Source organism: Lutra lutra, chromosome 3, assembly GCF_902655055.1.
Source record: "Lutra lutra chromosome 3, mLutLut1.2, whole genome shotgun sequence".
In the NCBI taxonomy this organism is placed as follows: domain Eukaryota; kingdom Metazoa; phylum Chordata; class Mammalia; order Carnivora; family Mustelidae; genus Lutra; species Lutra lutra.
This window is the reverse complement of record NC_062280.1, coordinates 144,719,140-144,737,294: the sequence shown is the minus strand read 5'-3', so window position 1 is coordinate 144,737,294 and position 18,155 is coordinate 144,719,140. Positions and strand designations below refer to the sequence as shown.

At 44.3% G+C, this 18,155-nt stretch overlaps 1 long non-coding RNA gene across 1 annotated transcript in view; it reads right to left on the bottom strand.

Annotated features, from left to right (window-relative positions):
- LOC125096462 (uncharacterized) overlaps nt 1-16,971 on the bottom strand; it is a 34,759-nt gene extending 17,788 nt beyond the window's left edge. Inside the window, exon 1 of the long non-coding RNA XR_007126197.1 lies at nt 16,806-16,971. This is a non-coding gene — a long non-coding RNA (uncharacterized LOC125096462). The remainder of the gene's footprint in view (nt 1-16,805) is intronic.
- Between the last annotated feature and the right edge of the window lie 1,184 nt (nt 16,972-18,155).

The following is an 18,155-nucleotide window of genomic DNA, read 5'->3' as shown; positions in this document are numbered from 1 at the left end:
AAAGCCAGTAAAGACTTGCTGTGAAGGGGTTACCTCCGGGAGGACAATAGCTCAGCTCCCCCGGGGTCCTCTAAGAGACTACATAGAACACATCTTAGAACGGTGCCCCAAGGATGAGGCAGCTGGGACATCTGTCCATCGACTTCCATAACTGCTGGGTTGACACCTCCCAGAGACATGAACTCCAGGGCTCTTCTCGGGCTGCCGCTTCTGTGGCTGAGCATATTCTCATGGCCAGAGAATGCCCTCTGTCAGGGAGAAGGTTGGTGTTGGAGCATTTGTTATCTATGGCAACACAACAGATTTCCCCCAAATTCAGTGGCTTAAAACAACACACATTTGTTATACCCCAGTCTCTGTGGGCTGGGAATCCAGGCGCAGCTGAGAGGGCGGACTCTGCTCAGGTCTCTTGTAAGAGCGAGTAAGGTTTCAGCTCGAGTCTCGGGTACCTGAAGGTTCAGTCTGGGGATTGGCTTCCAGGCTCACTCAGTGGTTGCTGGTGGGATTCAGTTCCTCACAGCTTGAAGGGCTGAGGGCCTCAGGTCCTTGTTGGCTGTTGCTCAGAGAGCTCCTGCCACGTGGGCTCTCCATGGGGCTGCTCACAGCATTGCAGCAGGCCTCCCTCGGTGAGCAAGAGAGGGCAAGCCTGCCAGGCCTCACAGTATTTTTAATATCACCTCAGAAGGGACATCCCATCCCCTTTGTTGGACTCTGTGCCTTGGAAATAAGTCACTAAATCCATCCCACACTTAAGGGGAAGGAGTCACACTAGGCAAGAATACCAAGAGGAGATCCCCGGGGAGCCATTGTGGAGGGTGGCCATCTTGAGAGTGGATGAGAATCTCGCACTAAAGCTGTGGGTGACCTCTGGCCTGAGACGGAAGAATGTAAGCAGGGCACTGGTACATCTACCCCAGGGACACAGCCTTACACTGCGACATCCTCCCTGGGAAACATTCTGGTTGTCTTTGAACTGAGAGCCCATTTTTTAAAGATACGGATTACCGTAGATGGGGATATTTCATGAACCCGGCACAGACTAGAGAGCCCTTCCGGTTCAAGGCAAATCTGAAACTGACTTGACCCAAGCAGTGTGCTAAGTTCCAGAGACACCAAGTTAAGACCAGAGCAGGCCCTGTGGGGGTGGGGGATGTCAGCCAATGACTGCAGAACAGGACTCTAAGAACTGTAAGTAAGCTAAGTGCTACTCTGCCCGAGGTAAGAACATCAGGCTTCGGGGACCCAGGCACCTCACTCCAGCTGGGTGTGGAAGGTGACAAGGGGCCGGGGAGGGCTTGGCAGGCAGGTTGAGGAGGGGGTGACGTGTGCCCCTGTTGCTGCTATCATGCAACATGGCTGCCTCTCCTTCCTTGGAACACCACCAGCATCCCACCCACATGACTTCCCACACGCCTTCCCACATGCCTTCCCATGATCCCTCTTCTGTGGAGATTTGCTCGGGGCTCCAAGAGGCACAGGACACTCAGGCCCTGAGGGAAACCAGGAATGAAGGGGGAAGAAGGAAAAAGGAACCGAATGACAGAACCAAACTAATAGACTCTAAATACATCAGAGGATAAGAAATCCCCCTCCTCCTGCCAGTTAGAGCCCACTAGCCCAGCCCTCTGCACCTGCTAACTGGGCCATCCCTACATCCCCACTGCAGACAGTGGTCCCCAGGTGTGAACCTAACCTACACCTTTCTACCTACAGACAACATTCCAACCCCTAATGCCTCCATAGCAAACAGCTCCCTGCTGGGTCAGCATTCCCCTTCTTTATTTAAGAATGACCTTACCTTCAAGTGATCCCCCTCCACAAGTCCCCTCATCGGAATGAAGTCCAACACCTGTTGAATAACGCTGTTGCCTCCTTCCTGCCTCTTATCTGTTCACACTAAAAGGGGGGAGATCCCAAAGGTCCAGGAGAGGGAGCATGGAGTTGCAGAAATTAATGACGGGACTTATCTAGCATGCTTCCTTGGCTGAAGCTACATCTGATTTTCTCAACACCTCTCCCCTTCCTCTTTATTAACTTTTATCTCCTTTGAACTTTTTTTTTTCCCTGGTCTTCTCCCGACCTTTTATCTTCTCCTTACACTTCTTTTTATTATCTTAAAAATTTTATTTATTTGTTTATTTATTTATTTATTTATTTATGGGAGAGAGAGAGTGAGTGAGAGAGAGAAAGAGAGCAGGGGGAGGGGCAGATGGAGAAGGAGAAGCAGACTCCCACTGAGCAGGGAGCCTGATATGGGACTCCGACTCGGGATGCTGGGATCACGACTGGAACAGAAGGCAGATGCCCAATCGACTGAGCCACCCAGGAGCCCCCATTTTATTAGTTTAAAATTAGCTTCTCATCAATCACCCTCTTCAGAATGTGCTTTATATGACTAATTAATTAATAATGAATAATTATTCGTGTGAATAATAATTTGATTCATTAAATGATTTAAATAATCCTTTGCATATTCTCACTGCTGGCTGGTGAGGACTTGAAAGCTTGTTTCAGAAGGAATGGGGAGCATCCAACCTAGAAGAGACACTAGGACCCACGTGGGCAAGTGCCATGCACTGCAGCCCTTCCCGGATGTCTTCTAAATGGCGCCTCAGCCCTTCCCGGACATCTTCTAAATGGCGCCTCACATAACCCTGGTTAGGGAAGAACAAGGACCTTGTTTTACAGATGAAGACATGAGCCTTGATCAGACTCCCTTAAGTCATTGAGCTAAAAAGCTGAACTCATATTTGCGTGGCTCCAAAGTCCACACTTTTTCAACTATGCTGATTGCTTGAAGAGCCCAAAACAAACAGAAGAACACTACTACATTTTAGTATCTGCATTTAAGTTTAAAATCCATTGATCTTGGGGTGCCTGGGTGGCTCAGTCAGTTAAGTGTCTGCCTTCTGCTCAGGTCATGATCCCAGCATCCTGAGATCAAGTCCTGAATCCTGCTCCTTGCTCAGCAGGGACTCTGCTTCTCCTTCTCCCTCTGCCTGCCACTTCCCCTGCTTGTGCTCTCTCTTTGTCTCTCTCTCTGTGTCAAATAAATAAGTAAAATCTTTTAAAAAATATAAATAAATAAAATTCATTGATCTTACCATTTTTTCATTGCCTTCACCCCCTCACATCCACGTATTCCTTTACCTTTATGAAATCCCATGGCCAATCATTAAAATCTATGGTCAGTCAAGATCACTCCCTCCCATACTCCATCAACTACCTTCTCTCTCTTTTAACTAATCTTAGTTGACAAGTCTCCACTCTTGGTAAACCTCAACTCTCTAACTATTTGAAAACTGCCATCAGGCTGGAGAAGAGCACACACTGGGATGATAGCTATGGTCCAGTGGGTCCTCCATATGACTCCATCTAACCATGCTCCCCAGGTCCTGTCTCTCACGCTGTTCTCTCTCCTCTTCAACCCCTTCCTCTTGCCTGGTGCTCCTGTTTCCCTGATAGACCTAAAACCCCCCAAAGAGGGCTCCCTGATGTCCCCCAGCATGCCCACCCCCCTTCTGTGACTACAGAACTGTCCTTGACCATCACCCTGCTCTTTCCCAGGGCTTAGAATTGTACCTGACCCCTAGTAGGTGCTCAGTTCTCCACGTGCCCCCAAACTTCCTTGGTAATGTGGGGAACCAAGAGATACTACCCCAAAATATGCCCCCTTAGGCATATAGATTATTGTGAGCAGAAGACACTTGAGAAACAACACGTGTAGGAGGGTCTCTCTGACCCGATCCTTTTCTACCTCAAATTCTACCTCAGGACACAATTTCCCATGAGAAAAGAGCCCTCCATGGCCCAGGAAGAGAATGTTCTTACCACCAGAGATGGCAGTTGACTCTGAAATAAATCTGTACAAACAAACTTACTAAAATAATCCTTATCTTCCCTTAGCTCCCCCCACATATTTCCAGTCATTTTCCCACAATTTAATGCCCCTAACCCCAACTCCATCTTGGCATAGCTCCACAATTTATCATTCTTTGTTGAATTGCTACATAAGCTCTCTGCTTCTTTGGGTCTTCATGTCTTTCCTCTGAAGGCTCCCCTGCCATGTAAAACATTAACATCCAATGAAATCTGGATGTTTTTCTCCTGTTAATCTGTCTTTGGTTCATTTCTTTCTCAGGCCTAGCCCAAACTTAAAGTCAGTGAGCCCTGTTGCTCAACGATAGGCCCCAACAGTTAAAAGCAGGAAGAGACAACCCCGCTTAACTCATGTTCCAACAGAAACCCATTATGCTTATTACTTATTGTGTTTTCTCGAAGCATTGATAAAGATAATTTATAGTGACTGGGCCAGAAAGGCCCTGATAGAGGCAGAATTACCTAGAAGACCAAATACCCCAGATGTCCCCTTCCCTGCCCATGATCACTTGCTGAACACATCCCTACCCTTACCCATGATCCCATGTCCCCCTTCTGCTCCCTCGCACGTACCCCTGGACCTCTCCCTATAAAGCTCCAGTGTCCATCTTGCAGGCTGAGAGGTCTGTTGTTAAGGCTTAAATTGTTACCTCCCCAGGCTGCCCAGATAAATGTCTCCTTTTTCTCTTTTCCAAACCACCATCTCTCGAGTTACCAGCTTCTCTTGTGACAAGTTTATTTGAGTTTGTTCAGCAACCAGCCAGGGGCTGTGCTCAAGATTTGTCCAGCCCCCTCCGGATTCTCCGGGACAGAGCTGTTGGCTGAGGCAACATTTCCTGAGTTAGCCACTAGGACAGAGAGATCCGTAGTACTAAGAGAGTAGAAGAAGAACTTTTCTCTGCTAAACAGCAAGAAGTCAGCTGCTCAGAAGTGGCCCACTGTTTTTAAAAACAGGCTGGGGAGGCAGTCTACAATTCTACCTCTGGCCTACGGGCCTTGTAATAATCGTGCCAGAACTCTCCAGGGAGACCTGAGCTCCCCACTCCAGCCCCCAAGCCAGGGGCATCAATTTGAGGTTCAGTGGTGGAGACAAAGAGGGAACCCAACTGCAAGCCACCTGCCTGTGGAGCATTCCTCCGTCCGTGGGGTCTCCTCCATTTCCCCAGAATTAGAATTTATGCAAAAAGAGACTGTGGCCACCAGGAATGGCCTGGGGCTGCCCCATGACCTTGAGTAAATCCCACCTGCAGCAGGGGATCGGTGACTGCTTCCCAGTCCATACCCCCCAGACAGGACCTGTCTTGGGCCCATGAGCTATATCTTCAGCTACCATTTGTCACAGTGGTAATAAAGCCTCCTAGCTCACCAGCTCTACCATTTCTTAATCTCTAGAACCTGGAAAGGGGGGAAGAGAGTGAAGAAACTGGAGAGGGAAGGCTAAGGAGGGCATTTAAAAGGCTGGATTTTCCCTGTTCTTTAAGGACTGTATCAGCTATGTCTCCAGGGGATTGAAAGAATTAACCCATCAACTGATGAATGGATAAAAAAATACGGTATGTCCATACAGTGGAATATTATTGAATGCTGCAAAGTGCAGTTGAGATACAAGTTACAATGTGGATGAATGTGGAAAAACATTATGGTAAGTGAGAGAAGCCAGTCGCAAAAGACCACATACTGTGTGTTCCATTTCTAGAAAATACCCAGAACAGGCAAAAGGGAAAGTAAATTTGTGGATGCCTCAGGCTAGCTTTGTTGGAGGAAGTGGCTAGTGACTGCTAATGGATACAAGGCTTCTCTTTGGGGTGATAAAAATGTTCTAAAATGGACTGTAGTGATGGTTGCAAAACTGTGAATACACAAAAACCACTAAATTGTATACTTGACATGAAAAAAACCACTAAATTGTATACTTGACGTGAACTGTAGGGTATGTGAGCTATAGCTCAATAAAGCTGTTATTTAGAAACAAAAAAGTGTTAACAGACCCTCAGGGGAAGTGGGTTGAAGGTGGTTTGTCTTCTCAATTTTCTGGAGGGACCCTCATGGGCAGATTCAATGCAATGTTAAGTGTGAACTTCAAGCTTCTCCATTACGTGGGCCCCTTCAAAATCAAGTCATTAGTAATTCTGTGGTTTTTTTTTAATTCTTTTCCTTAAAGATGTACCCCTAAATTAGTACACTTTAGGACCCAGAAAACCCGGAGCTGCCTAGATGCACAAACATTACTTTCAGAGTCAGAAAAAGGTAACTATGATTTTTAAAAATGTCTTTTTAAAATCGTGAATGTGGGGCACCTAGGTGGCTCAGTGGGTTAAAGCCTCTGCCTTCAGCTCGGGTCATGATCCCAGGGTCCTGGGATCAAGGCCTGCATCGGGCTCTCCGCTCAGCAGGGAGCCTGCTTCCTCCTCTCTCTCTGCCTGCTTCTCTGCCTACTTGTGATCTCTGTCTGTCAAATAAATAAATAATCTTTAAAAAAAAATAAATTAAAAAAAAATAAAATCGTGAATGTGCTTCCCTCGTATAATGCTAGAGCCCCAGGAAAAGAGCCCACTGAGTCTCCAGAGATTGTGTCCCACAGTCAGTCACTTGCAAACACCTGAAAATGTTGGGATCTCAGGATCCAACGGAACAAGGCAGAGTTCTCTGGGCACACAGCACTGTCTGTGTAGGCCATGGCTTTAGGGTATGTACCCTCCCTGAGGACAGGAAAAAGATCCATTATAAACCCATCCTTTCCTCAGGTCACTTGAGGGCTGGGGGTGGGGTGGGGTGGGGGGGTCTGGGAGCAGGGTGTTGTTAAACAAAGGCAAGGGAAACAGAAGCAAAAATAAACTATTGAGACTTCATCAAGATAATAAGCTTTTATACAGCAAACAGTCAATGAAACCAAAAGACAACTGACAGAATGGGAGAAGATATTTGTAAATGTCTCATTAGATAAAGGGCTAGTATCCAAGATCTATAAAGAACTTCTCAAACTCAACACCAAAAAAACAAAAAATCTAGTCAAGAACTGGGCAGAAGACATGAATAGACATTTCTCCAACGAAGACACACAAATGGCCAACAGACACATGAAAAAATGCTCCATATCACCTGGCATCAGGGAAATACAAATCAAAACCACAGTGAGATACCACCTCACACCAGTCAGAATGGCTAAAATAAACTAGTCAGGAAATAACAGGTATTGGTGAGGATGTGGAGAAAGTGGAACCCTCTTGCACTGTTGGTGGGAATGCAAGCTGGTGCAGCCACTCTGGAAAACAATATAGAGGTTCCTCAAAAAGTTACAAATAGGGGCGCCTGCATGACTCAGTGGGTTAAAGCCTCTGCCTTCGGCTCAGGTCATGATCCCAGGGTCCTGGGATTGAGCCCCACATCAGGCTCTCTGCTTGGCAGGGAGCCTGCCTCCACCTCTCTCTCTGCCTGCCTTTCTGCCTACTTGTGATCTCTGTCTGTCAAATAAGTAAATAAAATCTTTAAAAAAAAGTTTAAAATAAAGCTACCCTACAACCCAGCAATTCCACTATTAGGTATTTAGCCAAAGGATACAAACATAGTGATTCAAAGGGGACCTGTACCCCAATGTTTACGGCAGCAGTGTCCACAATAGCCAAACTATGGAAAGAGCCCAGATGTCCATCGACAGATGAATGGATAAAGATGTGGGGTGTGTGTGTGTGTGGGTGTGTGCGTGTGTGTGTGTGTGTGTAATGGAATACTAGTCAGCCATCAAAAACATGAAATCTTACCATTTACAATGACATGAATGGAACCAGAGGGCACTATGCTAAGCAAAATAAGTCAGAGAAAGGCAATGTCCATATGGTTTCACTCATATGTGGAATTTAAGAAACAAAACAGAGGATCATAGGGGAAGGGAAAATAAAATAAGACAAAATCACAGAGAGAGGTAAACCATGAGAGACCCCTAATGCTAGGAAACAAACTGAGGGCTGCTGGAGGAGTGGTGGGTGGAGGGATGGGGTAACAGGGCGATGGACATCACATGATGTAATGAGCACTGGGTGTTCCATGCAACTGATGAATCAGTGAACTCTACCTCTGAAACTAATAATACACTTTATGTTACTTAATTGAATTTAAATAAAATAAAATTAAAAAAAAATAAATGAACATAGTCAGAACTCCAGCAGCTGGGAAAACCCATTCAGAGGGCACAGGACAGAGGGGGGCTCTTCCAGGTTCAGAGCACACAGTGTTCCTAGAACTCGAGAAAGAGGCTGAGAAGCAGGCAGAGTGACAGGACCCATGTGATTTTGCCAAAAAAGGGATGCCGTCAGAGAGAGAACTACTCTGGAGGTTGGGGTAAACACATCCCACCCCCTCACCGTCTGCTTCCACTGTGCGGACCCCCTCAGTCAGCAATCACGCCACTTAAAGACTCAAGACTGCTAAACATCAAGTTCACATAAGGAAAGCAACTGCAGTGTTTTTACATTAATATGAGATTTCACTGGTGGCCCGCAAAGAGATGTCCTTATTAAATTAATGTGTTGGAAAACTCTGGTTCCAGGATCCTGACTGTAATCCTTTACCACCGCTGGCTGGAGTCTACAGTATCATAATTTCAGAAGGAAATGCTCATCAGTATTCAGGTCGCATCTCTGTAGGCAAAACCTTTAATGCCTTTGGGATTTCCCTAGAAACCATGTATAATTTTAAATATCCAGAATGCCAAAAACAGTCCCTACATTTAAATAGCCAAGTTGCACAAAATGGGAAAGAATTCAACTTAACACACCCATGGTGGGTCGTGGCAACAAACTGTGTAGAGTGTGGGAAATGGAGGGCCAGCTCTCCCCTCCGCGCTCTCCCGGCATACCCCTGTAATACCAGAGTGCATTGCCCCCTCCCCAGGGATAACCTCCTCATCCCTGGTGAGCCCCTTTGCTATAAATACCATGTAAGTGTCAGTATCAAGCGGAAAAGCTAATGTTGTTCAGCACCGTACAAGTTTATCCATTATCAGATTTTAGTTTCACACAACTCTGGAGATGTACAGCCTAATTGCCGTTTTTCTAAAAGAGATACCCAGAGATGTTGAGTAACTTGTCCACAGTCACCCAGCCATATTATGCGGTAGAGCAGGATTCCAACAGGTCTGTCTGATGTCAAAGGCTTTTTCTTTTCTCTCTCTCTCTTTCTCTCTCTCTCTCTTTTTCCTTTTCCATCCCTTTCTGATTCTGAACAGCAATAGAGGGACACCTGGGTTGTTCTGTTGGTTAAGTGTCTGCCTTCGGCTCAGGTCATGATCTCAATCAAGGTGCTGGGATGGAGTCCCATGTCGAACCTCACACTGGGCTCCCATCTCAGTAGGTAGTCTACTTCTTTCTCTCTCTCACTCTCTCTCTTTCTCTGCTCCTCCCCACTGCTCTCTCTGTCAAATAAAAAAAGTAGATCTTAGAAAAAGAAAAAAAAAAACAGCAACAGGATTTTTGGCAATTAACAGAGGCTATGAAAGATGTTTCTGGGATTTTTACATGGGGCCCCTCACTTAACTTACAAACATTCTAGAAGCCACTGGTGGCAAAAGAGACTCCCAAATTTTTATCCAATCCAGTTTCCCCCCTGAAATTTAAACCATAGATCTGACTGACATCTCCACTTGGATGTCTGATAAATCTCTCCAATTTAAAACATCCCAACCACTCTCCTGATCATTCTCAAAGCTACTCCTCTCCAGGCCTTCCTGCCCTGGCTAAATGCTCTAGTGGCGTCCCCGCATCCCACCCATCAGCAAATAATGTCAACCCTCCTCCCAAAAAGCATCCAGAGTCCAATCACTTCTCTCACGTTAATTCTCACCATCCTCCTCTCACCTTAATTCCCATTTTGGAAACGTAAAGGGTCAACTTTGCCCGGCTCTCCTGTAATCTTAACACAGCAGCCGGTGTGATTCTGTTGAAGTGTAAGTTTTGTTTCTCATCTTAGAGTAGAGCCAAATCCTCACCTGGCCCCCGTCCCAGCACCCTGTGCCCCACCCCCACCCCCCTCCCTGGCATGGCTCCGCCCCAGCCACATGGCCCCTGTGAACTTTCATTCCAATCCACGTGATTACAGATACATGGGGTATGTATGTATGCAAGTAGTACCTAAAGTAATAGCAGCAACGAGCCAGAACCTCGTATTCATGTTCACATGCTTCCAAGGGAAAATATTTTGTTTTGACTGTTTTTTTTTTTTTTTTTAATTGCTCCATACTTTTCACTTCACTCAAGGCTTTTTGGTGTACTTATTTAAAAAAAAAAAAAAGAAAAAGAAAAAGAAAGATGGATTGCTGTTGCAACCCCAGCCAGGCATCTCCCACATCCTGCTTTGGCCCCAAATCACCCCCTGGTGTCAGTTCTCACTCAAAAGCCACCTTCCAGAGAAGCCTTTTCCACCAGCTCTAACACTGCAACCCACCTATCCTCTTCCCTTCCCTACTTCCGTTCTGCCCGATTGTTTCTGTCTGATACACTTTGTGTAAACTTGGTTTTCTTTGTTATCTGTCTCCTCTGTTAGAATATAAGCTACAAGAGGTCAGGGAAATTCAGCTATTTGGCAAAGTATCCCTAGACTTGGAAGAATATTTGCCCATGCTAGACCCTCAATAAGTATTTGTTGAGTGAATGAATGAACAAATAAATCCTTTCCTCCTAATCATACTTTTTAGTGCATATTATATAAAAATAAATGAGAACTTCATAATCCCTAAAGAATATAATTCAGTCCATGTTGGCTATGGACCAAATTCAGGTTTAGTATGACACGATTTTTAAAAAATAATGTTTTTGGGGTGCCTGGGTGGCTCAGTGGGTTAAAGCCTCTGCCTTTGGCTCGGGTCATGATCTCAGGGTCCTGGGATCGAGCCCCACATCAGGCTCTCTGCTCAGCAGGGAGCCTGCTTCCTCCTCTTTCTGTCTGCCTCTCTGCCTACTTGTGATCTCTGTCTGTCAAATAAATAAATAAAATCTTTTAAAAAAAATAATGTTTTATAAAATCCCTACAAAAAACACTTGTATTTAAGGCAGTAAACGGTTCTTTATAATACTCAAGATGTGTAGGAACTTAATTTTTTTATTGATAAGCTAGCGAGTGAAACACAAACAGGCAAAACTGTCATTCAAACTGAGCTCTGTTTAAATAAAACTTATTTAATATAAGTCTGTGTCATAGAGAAGACACATCATATCACTTGGGTCTCATACCAGTGGGAAAGAAATTAACATTCATCTAAAACTTGAAGCACTACAGTCTTTCTCAGAAAGGATTCCTGCCGAAGAAAATGTACCAACATCATGTCATAATTAACTGCACAAACAAAATCTACTTGAAAAGAAAAAAGTGTGGTAGAGAATTAAAGAGAAGAGGGCCATGGGGGGAAAATTGTGTCAGCAGTCAAATTCTGCTTTAACAAGAAAATGGAAGGGTGGAGGATATTAAGGAAAATATACATTGTAATAACCAAGCTCTTTAAAAGTCCTATCACAGAAAAGTGAAAGGAAGGTCCGCAAGGAAGATGCCTAAATAAATTCCTCTCTTAAATGACTGGTGACCTTCATATGAGCTTCTAATAAAGAAAACAGAATATAAATCACCAGGGAAAGTGGGGAGCAGTGATATCCTTACAGGAGGGGAATGAAGGAACTCAGAAATGTTTTTAACATTTTATCAGGATAAGTTTCCAATACACACAAAAATATGGAGTACAGTAAGGTGAACACCATCTATTTTGATAGATGTCCCATTACAACCATCATGGCCAATATTGTTTTTTAAAATAGGTCCCACCAGAAGGAATAATTTTGAAGCAAATCCCAGACATTACATCATTTCAACATGCATGTCTTCAAAGTGAAGGACACATTTTTCAAATCTTAAACACAATACTAGTATCACTTGAAAAAAAATTAATTGGCTGGGAGATGCTGCATGTCAACAGAAAGGAATGAGCTGTATTTTGTCCCAGCTAATATGAATGACAGGGCATCGTAATAAAAATTCCCAGAAAAATAACAAATCCCACTGCTGGGGCACCCCGGTGGTTCAGGGGCTTAAGCGTCTGACTCTTGGTTTTGGTTCAGGTCATGGTCTCAGAGTCGTGGGATCAAGCCCTGCATTGGGCTCCACTCTCCCTGGGGACTCTACTTGAAATTCTCTCTGCTGCTCCGGCTGCCCCCCCCCAACTCACTTAGTAGCTCTCTCGCTCTCTGGCTCTCTAATAAATAAATAAATAAATCTTTAAAAAAAAGAGAGAGAGAGAATTCACACAGCCAGCCTGACTAAAAATCTCCAATTCCCCCTTCACTTACTCCTTTATGACTTGAAGGCCACGTGGCCACAGAGAACAGTGAGGGAGCACAGACCCCTGGAGAGGGCTCGATTCCCCCTATGTCACTTATTGGTGTGTGATACTGGGCAGAGTGCCAAAACCCTTGAAATAAGAGTATCCACCTTGTAGGGTTTGTTTGTTTTTTAAGGTTTTAGTTATTTATTTGAGAGCAAGAGAGAGAGGGAGAACACAGAGGGAGCATGAGAGCGCTGAGCAGAGAGCCTGATGTGGGGCTCGATCCCAGGACCCTGAGATCATGACCTGAGCTGAAGGCAGCGGCTTAACCCACTGAGCCACCCAGGCACCTCTACTTTGTAGGTTTTTAATAAGAACTAAATGAAATGGTGCTAGCATTCATTCAGTAAAGCATGAGCATATTGAAAGTATGCTCATAACAAAATCTGTTAACTTCTGTTATCACTGTTGGGAAGTATGGTGGGTAGAAATATAAAAATTGGGATTAAAAGTGATTTTTTATAATATATCTGACATATGCAATTTTGAACCAGTCTAAGTTCATTTCGAATATCTGAGTATCTTGTGCCCTATTGAAATACCCAATAGAAATTATTTAAGCTCAGCAAAGCATGGTCTTCAAAAGCATGTGTCGTTTTTTATTATAATGTCAACTTTGATATCTCGGCCAAGAACAACTTAAAAATTAGCTAAATCCGAGCAAAAACATCGTATAGGAAGGGGGATGATTAGTGTGAAACACAAGACCAAAGACAATCTTGGAGATTAAACAAGTGTTAATGTTTCTGCGACTGACAGAACAGAAAAATAAAATGAACTGATGAGACTTCAGTGGCCATCAGTTGAAGGCACAAAGAACTACAGGAAAAATGGGAGGGGAAATCTAAGACATCATAAAACGGGGAGAAAGTAAACCTAAAACAACAGATGAAGTCTAAAAAGGTCAAAGAAGCTAAAACACATATTCCCCAGAAGGGATAAATCCAAAGAGGGAGAATGCTGAAAGGGACCCCGTCGGTAGGCGATGGTGGAGGGCAGGTAAAGGAAGAGGTGAGCCAAGCACCATCTGAAGTTAGCTCGTGTTAACCACTTTACACAAATGCAATAATCCTGGGCTTCACTTGGGACCTCTGAGAAGCAGAGAAGAACTCAAAAGAATAAAGATGCAGAAAAATAAAGTTGGTTCATTTTTTTTCAGTCTTCCTTATTGCATCAATAATTTGAGGAGGTTGGATGGCAACAGTGCCGCTGTCCTGGTCTTCTTTGCCTCTGACACTTTGCATATGCTGTTCCCACTGCTTGGAAGGCCTCATCGGATCCCACATCACCTTGTTGGTTCCTATTCACCCTTTTGGTCTCGGCGGAGACATCAGACATCAGACATCAGCCCTGGAAAGCCTTCCCTGACTTCTCAAAACTGGATAAGGGTTCCACTGGGCCACCCCTATGGCAAGCTCAATTCCCATTCTATGCTGCCCACTTATTTACATGCCTGTCTCCCACCTCTGTACTGTAAGCTCCCAGAGAATAAGGAATACATCTGCTTCATCACCCTGTCCTCACCATTTAACACAGTGCTTTAGCAATAGTGGGCACTTATTAAATACTGTGAAAAAAATCAACTTTTTAACATATTGAATGCTTATTGTGTGCCAGCCTGAGTACCATTCATACAGTCCTCACAACCTTATAAAGTAATTAATGTTATTTCCCCTATTTTAAGGCGGAGGGAAGGTTCAACTGAAGTACATGATCACCCCGTTAGCAAACGATAGGGTTCGAATTCCATGGAAAGTCCGACTCCAAACCTACCCTCTCCATTGATCACACTCATGGAAGGAAGGGAGGAGTAGATGGAAAAAAATCAGGGAAGGAAATATACACATACGGCACTCAGAAGCTTCACTAAGCAGTGGTTAATGGCAAGGTGAAGTTGTTTTAAATTCTAGTACTTGAAAGAAGGCACAAATATTATTTTGCATAAACCTAAGAAATATAAAAATATATAATTCCAGGTGATAAAAAAAATCTCTTATAAAATGGGCCCAAACAGATAAGGACTGTAATTTTATAATTTTTATGTTTGAAGACATAGGGTTTCCATGCCAGAAGATACTTGAAGGGTAAAACAGGATGTTGTTTCTCAAGGAGTCAGCTGTAGACCAACATCTATACCTGTAACCCCTTAGCACCTGTGTTTACAAACCTTTAATTTCAATGTCCTAAAGTCTCACCACCTGAGGTCCTTATTGCTTGGAGGAGAACTCTCTGAACACAGAAACCAAAGGTCATATTTCTTACTTACTAGAATAATAAGGAAAGACCTTCCTCTTTGAGGAATTGAGAAAGGAACCCCAAATATTCTTGATGAGAACCAAAATACACTATAAAAACTAGCTCTGGAAATGTTAACTCTCTTTCTAATCTAAACATCCAAAACATTTAAAGGAGGACAGAATTAGTAAGCTAGTTAGTTTAGCTTCTAGGGAAATGTGACCCTCCAATCACTGCTTTTTGTGAATCCTGGCACTCTAGAGACATATTTTCACTCCTACAGAGTTAAGGTATTTACACAAATATTAATTTTAAGCAACTTTGTATATATTTCTATCTTTCTATGAAAAAGTGGAGGGACTAGAAATAGCTTTGAGCATTGAGTGGTTTTCCCCTTTCCCATCAGTTCAACTGTGTGCTGAGTGACTGTCTCACACAACCCCACAAGTGAGACGGAAGCGGGCCAGCTAGAAGAGACCGGAAGCGGAAGTCCTGCTGGACAAGGGAGGTCACTGTAATGAATGGGTCAAAGTGGAGAGTCCGCAATTAGAGGCAAACCCTTCTGACCCTCTTCTGACCTGGCCCTTCCCCACGAGGTGAGAAGTCTTCAGGACTGAGGGAATGAACCCTCTTGAGCCAATGACTCAATTATATCCAGGTAACCAGGACCCTGAAATTTCCTGGAGCCTGTTTCCCAAGCCTGGGGGGGGGTGTCTATTCTCTGAGTTCACCTCTGAGGATGCACCTTGCTGCCAACATGCAGACGGAGAGGCCCAAGTGGTGGTCATGGAACAATGTGGATGTATGGGATGGGATATGCATGGTTTTGAGTGTCAGACCTTTCACAGCAGAAGATAGGTACAAGGCTGGGGAAAAGCCAGGAATGGGAGGAGAAAGGGAGTGGAGACAGCTTCACACCCATCCCCTGCCACTGCCCCTGCCACCAGCCATGCTCTGGCACAGAACACTGAGGAGTCCAGGATGTCTACATTCAAACCTGGTCCTCCTTGTCAAGGGAGAAATGAGAAGAGAAAGAGTAAAAGCAGCAGAGCCCCATCAGTTAGGCTTGGTATCACCAGGACCTGGCCTTGGCAGTGGGGGTTTCTTCCAACAGAGCATAAACAATCTCACAGAGGCGGCTAGGTGGTGCAGTTGGTTAAGCTTCTGACTTCGATTCAGGTCATGATCCCAGGGTCCTAGGATCAAGCCCCGCATCGGACTCCCTGCTTGGTTAGGGGCCTGCTTCTCCCTCTGCCTCCTGCTCCCCCTGCTTGCTCTCTCTCTTCTCTGTCAAATAGATAAAATAAAATCTTAAAAAAAAAAAATCTCACAGAATACAAGCAACAGACAGTCTACACTGTGACCATGATAGAGCAAGAGAAAACCAAGACCTCCTTGTACTCATGTGTGAGCACAGACCAAATCAAGCATGTTACTGGGGCATCTGGGTGGCTCAGTCTGTTAAGCATCCAACTCTTTACTTTGGCTCAGGCCATAGTCTCAGGGTCATGAGACTGAGCCCCAAGTCGGGCTCCACTCTCAGCGGGGAGTCTGGTTGAGATTCTCTCTGTGTCTCTAAAAATAAAAAAATAAATCTTAAAAAAAAAAAAATCAAAGACCTTATTCAAACCACAGCATGACCACTATCTCCCAACCATAGCTAATGAGACAGGGGTTTTTTTTTGTTGTTGTTGTTTTTGTTTTTTTTTTTTAACCAGTCACAGCTTTCACCCACTTTGTTAAGCTATCCAATCTCAGGATTACCCCCACTTCTTTAGAGCATCCATTTAATCCAGAGCAAAGCCATGCCTTCTTGAATTCTCCCCCAATCACCCATCATAAGCCCAGATCTCTATTAGGCTCTAGCTGACACTGATAGAGCTGTCCCTTGGTTCCCCCACAGGGTGTGGCGTCTCCCTCATTGCTGTGAGTCAATCCACTCAACTTTGCCCCACCACAGGTATGTTCCTGGGGGACTCTGCCTAGATGGCACTGACAGGAGATATATTTGCCAAAGTAGGAGGACAGAACATAGTTTATCTAACAGCTCATAAACTTGATTTATAATGATTAAACACTTAGACATGTGGTATATGGCCTCCATTTGGACTCTTGCCCAATCCCCACAGTGTTACAGCAGGCCTGACTCTAAAGTGGGGCCCATGTCTGTGTACCTCTGGAGAGCAGATCATTCTGAAACTTTCAAGGTAAAATATTTTTTATTTGTTCTTAAGCAGGAGCTGAGGTCAAAAGCATCCCTGAAGTGAGAACCTCATGTCATTTCTTCAAGTGTCAGCATGAAATTATTTCCTGTTTAAATATGAAAACTCACCTGGATAGGTTATACAAGGCTAGGAGTTGAAAATACCTCCCCCGGGCGCCTGGGTGGCTCAGTGGGTTAAGCCACTGCCTTCGGCTCAGGTCATGATCTCGGAGTCCTGGGATTGAGTCCCGCATCGGGCTCTCTGCTCAGCAGGGAGCCTGCTTCCTCCTGTCTCTCTGCCTGCCTCTCTGCCTGCTTGTGATCTCTCTCTGTCAAATAAATAAATAAAATCTTAAAAAAAAAAGAAAAGAAAAGAAAAGAAAATACCTCCCCCACCCTGGAATTGACTCCTAGTATGATTTTTAGTGAGGGAATTGATACTTTGAGATGCAATACTTCAAAGTATAGCCATAGGTATATTTCAAAGTATAGCCATAGGTATATTTAAAAAACTAAAAGAGACATGATTATTTGATGCTACACACCTACTGTGTGTCCAGAACTGGGCTTGTTGACTTATATAAGTTACCTCATTTAAGTAAGGAGACAACAACAGATGGCTTGAAGAATTGAGCAATTAAAAGCAGTCTAGGGGTACCTGGGTTGCTCAGTTCCTCAAGAATCTGATTCTTGATTTGGGCTCAGGTCATGATCTCAGGGTCATGAGGTCAAGCTCTGGGTCAGGTTCCACACAAGGCATGGAGACTTCTTGAGAGTATCTCTCTCTTTCTCCCTCTGCCCCTCCCTGCCCTGTTCTCTCTCTTTCTCTCCTCAATCAATCAATCATCCTAGATTTGCAACTTTGTGTCCTGCCCTTAATAGATCCCTAATAAGAGACTTGAGGATCCTCTAGCAAGATCCAGGTACCCAACCATTGCAGCAATTCTCCAAACCAAAGCGACATGAACGGTTCCCAGAACAGGAAGCTCACAATGCACCTCATGTGAAAGCCTATCTTATTTTTGACTTAGTTAAAAAAAATAAAATCTACAGAAAAGTTGAAAGAAGAGTACAATAAATACACCTCACCTTGATTAACCACTTTTGCTGTGACATCTGCCTTTTCTCCCGCTTTATTTCCCTCTTGAAACCTTCTCCCACCCCTACCCTCAGCTAAACCTTTGAAAAGAAGTTGTATACCTCCAGACACTTCACCCTAAGACCTTCCACATGCATCTCCTAGGAAAAAAGACATTCTCCTCTAGAATCACAGTGCTAGTAATTATCACACACATCTAAGACATTAGCATGAATCAGGTCATGCCACCTAACATACAGTCTTTATTTAAATTTCTCCAATCACCCTGAAAATAATCTTTTTTTTCCTTCCTTCTTTTTCTCCCCAAATCTGGGATCCTCTCAAGGTTCATGTATTGCATTTGGTTGGTACATCTCCATACTATTTACAGCACCTCTGAT